Genomic DNA, 13366 nt, shown 5'->3' with positions numbered 1-13366 from the left:
TGGCCTCCAAAATCAAGACCTCCAAGTGAACTGAAAAAAGACACAGATGCAAACAAACCCCAATAGTCAGTGATTCAGTGTCATAAATTTCACTCAATTAAGTTCTTCCATAAAGTTGAATTTACATAATATGTTGAATCAAACTTACAGAGGTGTTTTGGTATTATTTTAAACAATTCCAAATACCAGACAACATGGCAGTAATATCACATCTTTTAAAAATAAAATGTTGGGGCCAGCCCCAGTGGACTAGTGATTAAGTTCAGTGTGCTCTGCCTCAGTGGCCCGGGGTCGGTTCCCGGGCACTGACCTACACTGCTCTGTTAGCAGGCATGCTGTGCTGGCGGCCCACATACTAAAAAATAGAGGAAGACTGGCACAGATGTTAGCTCAGGGCAAATCTTCCTCAGCGAAAAAAAACAAAGGTGTTCAGTAGAGGCAGTACATATTCCCTAAAGCTTGCAAAGCACAATATTTCCCTAAATACATCACCACCAGCCCTAGGATTGTCAACTGGTATATGAGGAACAGGGTAGTATCCTAAGGAAAGCACATGGCTGGAAAGCAGAAGCCTGGACTTCTGTTTCAGCTCTAAAACTTGTTAGCTATGTGGCTCTGAGCAAGCTGCTTCTTTTGAGTCTTAGGTGAGAATTAGTCGGAATATGTGAAAAAGCAGGTGAAAGAATGTGAAAGCACCCTGCATTTAGTAGACGCCCAATAAACAATAGTTCCTTCAAGAACACTCAAAAAGTAAAATCAGAAAGAAACATGGGCTCCACTATAGCTTCTAATATTGAGCACTTATTCTGTGTCAATTACTGTACTAGGCACTTTACATATGTTAGCTCATTAATCTTCACAAGAATCCTATGAGTTATGACTGTTATTACTCCATTCCACAGTTGAAGATACTGAGGCATACATAGCAAAGTAACTTCCCCAGGGACATGTATGTGCCAAGGCTGAGGGAAAGCAGGCCGAGTTGCCTCCACAAAGTATACTTCTCTCACATGCATGAGAAAAAATGAGCTAACACACGTGGAAACACCTAGAAAATGTAAAAGGCATCATAAAACTATTAAGAGTTACTACTATTATTAAGTTATTTTTCAAAAAGTGGTGACAGGTTGACCTAATCAATCCACTCTCTCAAGCCAAGCTCCCTTTGCTGACCAAACACATGCTTCAGTGAGGTGGCTGAAGAAGTTGGTTGGGCAGTCTGTGGATATGGAATGGAAAATCTGGGTCCCAGCTAAAGCACAGTAAAGACTCAGGTGGAATCAACCTATGACTCCAGGCGGTTGGCGGGGGCTAACTGTATCCCTGGGTAGGACCACAGGGAAGACACAAACTCACAAGTGTTTCCATTCTGAGGAAAGTATGTATCATGATTACTATTAACTATGATAACACTAATAGAAACAGTAATAGTAGTGGTTAACATTTAACGGCCACTTTCTTTGATTAAGCATAGCACTAAGTGTCTACATACATCACCTCTTACCAACTCTGTCAGGCAGGCAGGCAGCTGTCGACGTCACGATACCGATGAGGAACTAAGGCCCACACCTCTGGTGATCAATGGCTGGCCCCAGCTCAGGTCCTCCAAGTCCAAACCCAGGACAGTGTCTGTCACTCCAAGCTGCCTTTCAACAGTGTGCAGGGGCTCGACTAGCTAAAATGCTTTGCTGTAGAATCTGTTTTTTCGGGGATTGGATTTTGAGGAAAGTTTTCTTTTTCAATCATGAAAAAAATATCATGGAACCAGCCAACATTTAGAACGAAGATACTTTTCCTGAAAATTCTTAGAACTGATCTAATTGGGCAGCATAACAGTAGTGAAAAGAATGGGCTTTGAAGTCAGACAGATCCAATTTGCCAAAACTTCTGAGCCCCACTTTCCTCACCATTACATAGAATAGTAGTACTTTCCTCACCACCAGGCTGTTGTGAGCATTAGCTAAGATACGTATACATGTAAACCATCTTTAAAAAGTAGGTGCTCCATAAATGTTAATTTCTTTTCCTTTCCCTTCTCAACTCTTTGACATGTTTACCTGTGGGCCACTGAATTTAATTATTCTTTCATTTGACAATTCTTACTGAGCTCCTCCTATACGCCACGCTCTGGACACAAAGTGAACCAGGTGACAAAGTCCCTGCTCTCATGGAGCTTATAATCTGTGGTGGGACGCAGACAAGAAGCAAACCAACAAATACATTATTAGATTATATGAGATGGTGATACACGTAACGAAAAACAGGCCAGAGTGACACAGCCTGGGATGGCACCTTGGAGCTAAGGTTCTGCACCTGGTCCTGCCACAAGCTAACTATGTGATCTCAAGCAGTAACAGTAACAGTGAACATGGCTGAGAGCTTCCTGGTGCCAAGCTCTGTGCTGAGTACTTCACAGACACTACCCACTGATACAAAGGCCTATTTAGTAAAATGAGGGAGCTGGACTTCATAATCTTTGAGGTCTCTTTCAGCCCTGACATTTGTGCCTTCATTTAGCAGCATCTGATTGTCATGCTACATTCCAAGCAATGGGATAATGTAGACTCTGATCAATTTTAGGACTCACGAAGATTTTTTTCAATGTGGCTGATTACAGGAAAGCGAGATCATCTTTATCAGTATTATCAAGTTCAAGTACACAGTCATTATAGGAGGAATCTTTTCTATGTACTTACACTTCAGGCGTGAAGTTATCAGGCTTCTACTAGGATATCTGGATGAGGCTTTTGAGATATTCACTTCTAGGATGAACAGATTTGCCAATGTACCTGTCCTGCCAAATGATGGGCTCGCTGCTGAGAAGATGCAGGCACACCCACACATGACTTCAACATCGGGAACAGTCTGAACATCTCACAATCTGTTGACAATTATGGTTTTGCTGTGTACACAGCAATTCCACTTCGTAAGATAGTTTTTTATTTGAAGCAAAATCTTTTCTTTCAATCTGATAAAAGACACTCTATAAATGTTGTCACAAAGTAACAGGATAATAAGGTACCACACCGTGTTTATTCTACTAACTATTCATTAGAAACCAGAAAAAAAAAAATCTAGTGTTTTCACAGGTGAAATGAAGAAATGGGCTTAAGTCAATACACGCCTTTAGAAGACAATGGTCCCCCAATTAATGCAGCAATGGGAGGGAGGGGGCAAGATCCTCAACTTTGCTTATCATATTGTAATTAATAAATAGTGATTAACAAATTTTCTAAATACAGAGTGAGCAAAATTAAAATCCCCAGTCCCAATTATATTTAGAGTCGCAGGATAACCAAACTACAGTATCCGCTACAAATCATTCTAGAAAAAGTTTGAGTTTTCTATAAATTTCCCTTCTTTATAAAAGCACTGCTTTGTACACCTAAAACTAATACAATGTTATATGTCAATCATATCTCAATTAAAATAAACACACAAATAAAAGCACTGCTGATACCTTATTATAACTACATCTAACTTCCTTCTTGCTCCCATCAATGTTACAGCTAACTTGATGCATAACATTCATCATCAGAGGCAGAGATACCAGCCAGGTGTCCATCAGCCACAGGACTGGCCTCTCTGTCTTCTGGGCACAATCATTTACCCAGAATCCACACTACACCCTCTTTTGTTAAAGCTATTTTCAGGAAACAAGGTTTAGGTGTGTACTAATTATTGCAAGGGACAAGTTGACTAATCTGAAGTTTAGGAGACGCCAGTAGAAAATCATCAGAAACCTCAGCAAAGTAGGAGAACCCCAGATTAGCAAGGAGCTGCTTTGGACTAATTTGATCTTAAGAGACATGATCAGAGTGAGTGTTGTTACTGTTGATTACGTAACAGAAACTCTATACAGGGTTTCCTTAGGCAGTAAAGCTACACATCATTTGTTTTGAATCCTAGAATATTTACTTTTATCAAAGGTAATAATAAGAATTATTTTCAGTGTCACAAAAATTCTATCAGCGCCTAGTTTGAACTGAACGTTGAAAATTATAGGCAACTGCTTCTTTCAGTCCACGGAAGAGCACACTGTGCGGCCTGAATGCCTTCTGAAATTGGTACATGTCCTCTGGATCCTGCAGCACGTTTTTCATATTTTAAAACTGTATTTGCAATGTAAATCTAGGTTAAGGTTTTAAATATTTTCATATTTGGAAATAACATCAATTTCTAAAAGCTGCATTTTATTTCCCTTTACAGATTAAGTCTGAAAGGTGGGAATATAGAATTCAAGTACGATAGCGGGAGGTACGCATTTTAAATAACTCACGTTGCTGCACGCAACATGCCCTGTATTTATTGGCCTCTTACTCAGGGTCCATTTTAATTGTTATCTGCTCATGCATTCTATACGACATAATGAAACGCTTCCATTTCACTCACTGAGCCCTGGGTTTTTACGCGCACCTCTACTAATGACCCTTAATTAAGCCGATTTTACCCTTGAAAACGTGAGTTTTCTTTTGGTCAACAAGTATTTTTAAGGGAGAGGCCTGAATGAACTTTCAAAGAGACATTTAAAATGCTTATTATTTTAAGCAATTGTAAAACTGTACAAAGTAGATTTGTACTCAAGTGTGGGCTACCAACACCTATATTTTTCATTGTATGTTTCCAGGCAAGCACTTTCCGCCTGCGGCGTGCCATCAACTCCCAGATATGTTACATTTCAGAGGTATCAAATATCTGGGTAGAAAACAACACAATAAAGTAACCTGTACTACTTTACGTTAGCTAACAATATCAACCAGAGATAATATGTAATTTAAAACACATCCTGTAAAATATCTTACTGAATATATTTTTTCATAATGATCAGTAAATGCCAAAGTCTAGTAACAAAACTATTATTTATAGCATATCAACATCTAATTGATTTTACAAATGGAGGCAATTATTTTGGATGAAGGGAGGAATGCCTGCCAGATTTAAATGATTTATGATTACTAAGAGAGAAAACATCGTTTTGCTAATTCATTTTCAAATATGGCTCTTACACTCATTGATAATTTTAATTTCAAACCAAATGATTTGCTTAAATAATACATTAACTTTAAAAAAAGCATCTTACTTTGCAACAGCAAACTGAGGTATTTTTAACTCTTTAGAAATATTGCTTCCCACAGTTGGCTCAGAAGGGACTGTACCATAGAAATACATTTTCAAGGTGCTGATTTAGAACCACAGGAAGATCACACTTCATGAACTCCAACCAATTACCCAGAGTAGGAGTGCAGGCTCTTACAGCACTGTGTGCTCCAAGTCCAAAAGAGAACACTGCAGATGCATCCATGCCTCATATTTCTTGACCTAAAACATTGACTGTCTGCTTGATGGGTTTGATAACTTGCACAAATATTGTGAAAGGAAAATTAGATAGTCTGCATCACTCGATATAATTCTCATTGATTTTTATAATCTAGTACTAAGATGTACGTGTTTCAAAAGTAAATGAGAAAGATTGAAGGTTCCTTCCCATTTCAAGAAGACTATAAAGCAGAAGAGAAGCTCACATTTCACAAGAAATAACCTATGCATTCGTTGAAGGAAAAAAAAATAGCTAGGGGAATGCCCCAGGCTGAAGCAGATACTGATTGGGCAAAGCCGAAGGACAAGGGCCCTTGAAACTAAACAAAAGCAAATTCATTCTGTTGACAGATGTTGATTACATCAAAGCAACAAGGAACTCCTCCAACTCCCAATTTTTTTAAATTAATTAATACCTCTAAAATCTACACAAGAAGGACCAAGAAAGTTTTTAAACCAATCATAATAAACATTGTTAAACTTGTTTTTTACAAGTTTCAGTTCAGTTAAAGACTATTCTGGTGTGTTTTTAGCTATGGGCTTCTCCAAACAGTGGTTTATTCATTCCCATGGACATGTCTGGGGAGCCAAGCTGGCCATGCCATCAGCCCCTTCCTTCCAGGGGTTAACTGCTCTGGCTGCCAAATAAAATACAGAGCGAGCCATGTAATTATGGAGACAGTCAAAGGGCAGGCTCTATTTTGAAATCTATTTGCACAGACAAGGTCTTCCAATCGAGCTTACAGGAAACAGGCTGGTAAAGAGCCTCCTTTTCCCCAGATGCTTTCCACACTTTCTCTCCAATTCAGGAAATCATGGACATGGACACCACACACCATTGCTTCCCGGATTTCAAGCTAAGATGCCATTACAAGGAGAAGAGTGGATCTGACTCACAAACCTGTAAAAAAGGTTTTTTTTTTTTTGCCTAATTAACAGCATTTGGCAACAGCCTCTGGATGGTAAGGCTCTAGTGTTTATTAAACAACATTTCTAAAGAGGATGCAAGCCCAGTTGTTATGCGGGTGTTGGAAAACAGATCACTTTCTTTAACGCTCAAAATAAAGCACATAGTCGAGTCTAAAATATACTGGCGTAAGTACTCGTCTCAAATAAAGATTCTACTTGATGTCCAAGAGTGTTGTCCTTGAAGTTATTTATAAAGGTAAGACTGCTAAAACAGTAACAAAGATTCCACAGAAATAAAAAAGAAATGTGTAAAATACTTTAAGTGACAAAAAAAATCCCAAGTCACTTTTTTGCTGAAACATAAAAATTGCTTGCTTAAAGTTCTAAATTTGCAATTTCTATGAGACTTCATCATGCTCACATCAAAATAGATTTGGGCCACCACTCCTAATAAAACTAAGTAGTCAAATGAAGGTGCGATAGTAGTCTAAACCACAGATACCAGCCTGTGGATGTCAGAAGTCACCATCAAGCCATAAACCAAAGCCCGGGAGTCCCGGTTCTAGAGAAGATGAGCTGGAAAGTCAGCCATAGTCAGAGCACTTTTGAGGAGAGGAAGGGCAGCAGCCTGAAGGCACCCTCTTCCAATAATAACAACATTCAAGAATGATGCCCAGGTCATGGCAAAACATGACCTTCCCCCAGGGCTCCATCAGGAAGTTGTCTCCATGTTACATCCCCCTCCTTTTTAAAAATTTATCAATAGCAACTGATAGAGTATAACGTCAATGACAAGTTCAGAAATGGGTTTAGGAAAATACTTCATTTTGCTTCTTTACAAAAGCTAACTGGATAATATGTGATTATTCATTAATGTACACCATCAGCACCCAGGGATCTGTGATTTAAACAAAAAGCATTCCCCTCTTCTTGGGAGACAAAAACACCCCAACCTACTCTAGAAACACAGATCAATAAACATATCTACTTAATAAAGTAGACTTATGTTTGTGGGCCTAGAAAAAAATTCCTTTAGGCTGGTCCAACCACAGCTGGGGGAGGGGTGTCAAAGATTACAGGAAGAACTCAAAATCTAAAACTAAAATCAGATCACTTGGTGGATAAGTAGAAGTTAAATAGAAACTACTCACTTGTAAAAGGAAATACGGTTATTGTATGAAATCTCTCCACTTAAGATAAAAAAATGTTGACTTCAAAATTTAAATCTAAATTCATCTTTATAATCATAAAATATTGAGTCACACTGCAATAGTATACGCTTAGAAAATCCCATTGTCTCTCAGCTAAAGTTTAGAGAAAAGCAGCTTTTTAGCACTTCAACAATACATATACTCAGGCAACTTCCTGGACAAAGAAATATTGTGTCCTTCCAGGGGAAATAAAGGAGCTGTTTATTAGGACTGTGGTTAAAATGTAATAATTCATTCTATTTGAGCCCTGTGAAAAATGTCATCAAAATATCATTTTCTTTGCCAGATTTTCTGGATGCCGTAATGTCATTTAAATACAGAATAAAAGACAAGCTCTGATCAGAGTAGAAGAACACCATCACAATGAACCAAAAGCAAACGTTCGTTCCATCAAAGTAACAGGAAAGAATTCACACAGTCCTGATACCCAGAGAATGCACACTTCTAGGTTAGCACAGAACATCTGGCAAACTTCAACTTTCCAAAGTCTCTCAAAAGAAACATTCCTGTTACCTCACAGACTTTGGTTAAAGAAGAGGAAAATAGAAAAAATTTACATTAAAGCGCACAAATAAGAATCAAAAAGAGCAATTTCACAGAAATCACATATGGAATTCAATTTTAGAGAAAGTCCATATAAAAATATCATGAGTCAAAAAAAATTGATAAAGAAAGTCCTTCTTTAATTTTTTTAAAAAGACTATTCATAAATACCACTGTCATGTAAAATACTGCTCAAAATATTAGTTATTTGGATAAAAATGCCCAGTAATAGAAGCTGTTGGGACTTATAGTGTATGATCAAAGGCACAACTGTAATATGAATATTTTTCAAATGTATTAAAGCATTTGAAAAGAGTGTAACTTTAGTCTTCATCTTACAATAGTGTCAACTGAATTCTATATACAACATGCTTTAGTTATACTGTTGGATGTATTTCTTTCTCTTTTTCTTTTTCTCTTTTTAGAAGCCATTTAAAGTTATTTATGCAAACAATGGGTATAAAATAGATCAGAACTTTGACTAAAAGTGCAGTGTCAATACAAAAAAAAATCAACATCTTAATATTTTCCTGAAAACGCTTTCACTGTACAACTCCAAAAGAAAGCCACGAAATAAAAAGAAAACATTTGAATACAAATATAAATCCTCCGGTGGTATTTTGACAATATCAGGAGTTTGTCTCTGCCCTGTAACCAGGCGTAGGAGTGGTAGGTAGGTCGGTTGGTCAATAATCACTATCTAAAATGAGAAAAGTAAAGCTTAGGAGAACAATATATTTCCAAGCTTCTGCAGTTGCGATTACACAGATGCAAGATAATGAAAGTCAAGATCACTCATCAAGGAGTTATTTTCACAAGAAAAATAAAAGAGAAAATATACAGTAGCCTCTTTAGTAAAAGAAAAAGTTCCAAAATATCTGAAGGCAATTTTTTGGACTGATGTAGTTATGTTGCCACAAATAATTTTATATTCAATTCAACTGTGTAGACTTAGTTAACCATGTGAATAAATAATCACTCCATAGCTTTAGGCATTAACGCAAAAAACACAACGCAGTAAAATAGTACAGGCTTAAAAAGGAGTCCCACAGAAGCCTGCTTACAAACTGACCCTTGTATTTTTTTTTTTTCAGATGTGGATGCTCAACTATAAAACCATTATTTTTTGTACTAAAGACTAAAAATTAAAACCACCGCCACCACTAACAAAACATGTATTCTTTATTTGTATGAAACAGGCTGCCTCTCATATCTGAAAACACAAAAGATTACACGAAAACCTCAGCTTACCAAGATTATTCACACTTGGTGGAATGACAAATTCATCATCTCATTTTTAGATTAAAGTCTTCAATAAAGCCACAATGCTGAAATATTTGATATGTACAATATTTGAAACATGTTTATTGTCCAATATGAAGTGTATTGAACATTTATTGAACTTCTACCAGAGTGTTACAAAAAGAAAACCAACCCCAAAATGCCTAAATAAAACAGCCAATTTGGAGGTAAAAAGAAGGACATAATGTGGAATTTAAAACACTTTATATTTTGCTTGTGAATGCACCATGGGATTTTCCTCCAAAAAATGTGCCTCCTAATTATATTTACTTAAGCTCTTATTTAACTTAGTTTTCCTTCTCTGAGCGCTAGTTGGTTTACTTGGACATGCTAGTTAAACTCTCTAAGCCTTAGTTTCCTCATCTATTAACAGGAATAATAGCCTCCTCACAGGGTTGCTATGATACAGTAACTGTATGACATGGGGTATGGAAAGTGGCACAAGGTAAGCACTCGATAAATGATATTTGTATCACTGGTTTCCTAACCGTTGGAGAAGGTCACTCTAAAATGGACTAATCAGGGGCCGGCGGTGGCGGAGCGGCTAAGTGCGAGAGCTCTGCTACGGTGGCCTGGGGTTCAGATCCCCGGCGTGCACTGACGCACAGCTAATCATGCCATGCTGTGGCGGTGTCCCATGTAAAGTGGAGGAAGATGGGCACCGATGTTAGCCCAGGGCCAGTCTTCCTCAGCAAAAAGAGGAGGATTGGCGACAGACGTTAGCTCAGGGCTGATCTTCCTCACAAAAAAGAAAAATAATTTAAAAAATAAATAAATAAATAAAAAGTAAAATGTACTAATCAGTAGGTAGAAATCAACCTGAATTTCAAAACGTGCTTTGGATAATTCACCAAGTAAGTAATTCACAAGGTATTCATGAGATCCTAGCTTGGGTCCCAGAGCTGCTACTTAAAAACCACGCTATCCAAAGCACCGGGTCTCTCCTGCCTTCATCACAGGACCACCCTGACCATCAAATGAGACTGCAGATGTATAAATCCTTTACGAACCAGATAGCATCTCATGACTGTAGTGTACTGAGAGAAGTCTTAAACTCAGTAGGATGAATTATGCACAGCCTAATTTTGACATTCTTCTGAGAGTTCTTGGTGGGCCCTTGCTAGAATGCTGATGGCTAATAGTGAGGTCTAAGGAAAATCTCTTCTTGCACTCAAAGGCAAAAAAGACTCCAGCTTTTCTCAAGAATCATATCCTTCCAAATACATTAGTATATAGGATAGTTTTTATATTTGTGCAAAGGGTGGAATGGGAAAAATCATGTTCTAGAAAGATTCCACTTGGCAGTGAAGACATTCCCTGTAAAGCTCACTATCACAAACAATTTTAAGAGTTAAAGCAGAATGCTGCGATTTTTATTCTGTCACTAAATAGTGTCTGGTCAATGTTGTGCTTCTCCATAAACATATGTTGTCCTTGGTAAAGGTTGTAAGAATTTAAACATACTTGTTTCAGTGTGCAACTATTTAAGAGAAATATTCTAGAGCTCACCAAATCTTATCGTTTAAATGTACCAAGATGTCTTCTTTGCATAAAAATTCCTGTTTATTAAACAGTGATACAGGAAGAACTTATTTACATTTCAAGCACTACCAACATACATCATTTATGACAAAAAAGGCAAGCACTCCGTAAGCATGCTCAATCACTGTCAATCACCAACACTAAAATACACATAAACCAAAGCAAGCCGTGTGAACTGTATTAAATTCAGCTAAACACAGAATTACCAACAGAACAAACAAAAAAACAAATAATTATCAGTGACTCACAGACCTATTTACATAATACACAAAATAACTTGGAAAGGTGTAACCATAGAAACCTGATAGCCTAAATTTAGTGCCTTCAAAATTTGTATTTATTTAAACACTGTGCAAACAATGTCCTTACAAAATGTAAATGTTTCAAAAGCAGTCAAAGCTTATCTTTGTTATCTGATCATTGATCAAAATAGTTTCAACCATAAATTAGCTGTCTTTAAAATTATTCAGGGACCAATTTGACGAAACCAAGATAAAAATGTCAAGCAATTTTTTCTAATTTTTCAGCAAACTGTTATTTTCACAACCACTGATTAATAATTGAAAAAACTCAGTTGTATACAATAAATCCCATAATAGGCAAATAACATTAAAACATGCTTTGACATAAAGACATTTCTTAAATTCACACTGTTGCATGCAACCACCCCCACTTCCTCTAATTAACTACTAAAGCAGAAATGCCATTAGCTGTTTCAGTTTATGGGTGATTTTCACTGACAATTACCTTTTGAATAGTTTAATATTAATGCTATAGCTAGTCTTAATGTCTTATATTTTATGTCATAAGCTACATGAGTAAAACATTATTTTGTAGTTCACTGACTCCCACACTTAAGATGTAATGTTCAGTGTGTATTTCATTATGTAGATGAGCAATGGATGTTGTTTGACATGATTTAAATGGGTCAACAGTATTTTCCTAGTCACATTAATCATTCAGACAGCTAGAATAAAAAAAAGCCCTTGAAAACTAAAACTAGAGAATCTATTCACACAAATGACACTCACCATTGGTGAGTTATCTAGGATGTGGTTAAGGAGAAGGAAGAGTTACAGACTTTGAACATATGTTTTATTATTTATTCAGAAACTACTTTAAGATCCCAGCTCTATTTTCAGAATCCAAGTGAACACCCATAGGGACAGATTTCTGAGATACCAAAATGTAATTTTTAAAAAAGTATTCAATGGAAATCTATGAAAACTTTTTCATTTGAGAAAAAAGAATAAAATTTGGGGAGCCCAGCTGCAAATGAGACTGGGCCCCAAGGGTAGGGTCAACCCTATGGTATCTATAAAAATATACAGCATCTCGGATGAGGACACAGCCCTCACTATGGGTAATAATCCTGTCTTCACCTGCTGATGGCTCCTAGGAAGTGAAGGAGAAAAAGAAAAAGAAGAACTGGCCTTTAGAAATAGCTGCAAATCACCTTGCTCCAGCCCTGAGTCAAAAGAAGAATCTGATAAGGAACATGGAAAGCAACAGATGTGAACACACCAACAGCAGCATGACAGTTTCCTTTTCCTTTCATCGTCATGATTGACCATTACATTGGGTCTGATCAAGGGATGACTTGGTCTACATGGCTAGTCAATGTGCTAGAATACTATTCTGGATAACCATCCTACCACTTCGTTCCATATGAATTAAGCGCTTTCTAATAAAAAGCATGGAAGTGATATACAATTGCTTCCCTCCCAACGGAAGCTTTTTACTGGGTCTTTGGCAGCTGTGAAGAAGACAGTGTCTAGTATTAACTTTTTCATTCTGAACTGACTTCTCAAAGGTCATCCTCCCGAGTGGATGTGCTCTGCCTTCTCCTGAAACCACACAGAATGAGCGGGAGTCCACAGAAAGCCCAAGTTTTGTTTTGTTTTGTTTTTCTATTTATGAAAATGGTACATGTGTGGTAGCAAATATTTTTATAACAATACTGAAAAAGCATAAACAGTAAAAAGCTTCCTCAAACAATCACTGTTAACATTCAGCAAATACATTTTAGAACATTTCTCTATGTATCCACTAATATATTGTTATATATTTTTATAGTACATTATCATATTTTATAAAAACTCTGTACATGTCGTTTTATTAAACTGCTATTTTGAAAACAATTTCTCTCCACAATATATGAAAGACATCTGTCTTTTTTTGTGTGTGTGTGTGAGGGAGATCAGCCCTGAGCTAACATCTGTGCTAATCCTCTTTTTGCTGAGGAAGACCGGCTCTGAGCTAACATCTATTGCCAATCCTCCTCCTTTTTTCCCTCCAAAGCCCCAGTAGATAGTTGTATGTCATAGTTGCACATCCTTCTAGTTGCTGTATGTGGGACGCGGCCTCAGCATGGCCAGACAAGCGGTGCGTCGGCGCGCGCCTGGGATCCGAACCCAGGCCGCCAGTAGCAGAGCACACGCATTTAACCACTAAGCCATGGGGCCGGCCCGAAAGACATCTGTCTTTAACAAAAAATACAGATCTACATGATTCTTTTAGGCCCTTGGGGTTGTTCTACTGGG

The 13366-nt window shown here is 37.4% G+C and overlaps 1 protein-coding gene across 1 annotated transcript in view; it reads right to left on the bottom strand.

Annotated features, from left to right (window-relative positions):
• METAP1D (methionyl aminopeptidase type 1D, mitochondrial) overlaps positions 1–13366 on the bottom strand; it is a 74770-nt gene that overhangs the window by 19439 nt on the left and 41965 nt on the right. The window lies entirely within an intron of this gene.

Source organism: Diceros bicornis, chromosome 10 (assembly GCF_020826845.1).
Source record: "Diceros bicornis minor isolate mBicDic1 chromosome 10, mDicBic1.mat.cur, whole genome shotgun sequence".
Taxonomy (NCBI): domain Eukaryota; kingdom Metazoa; phylum Chordata; class Mammalia; order Perissodactyla; family Rhinocerotidae; genus Diceros; species Diceros bicornis.
This window is presented reverse-complemented; position numbering and strand designations above follow the sequence as displayed.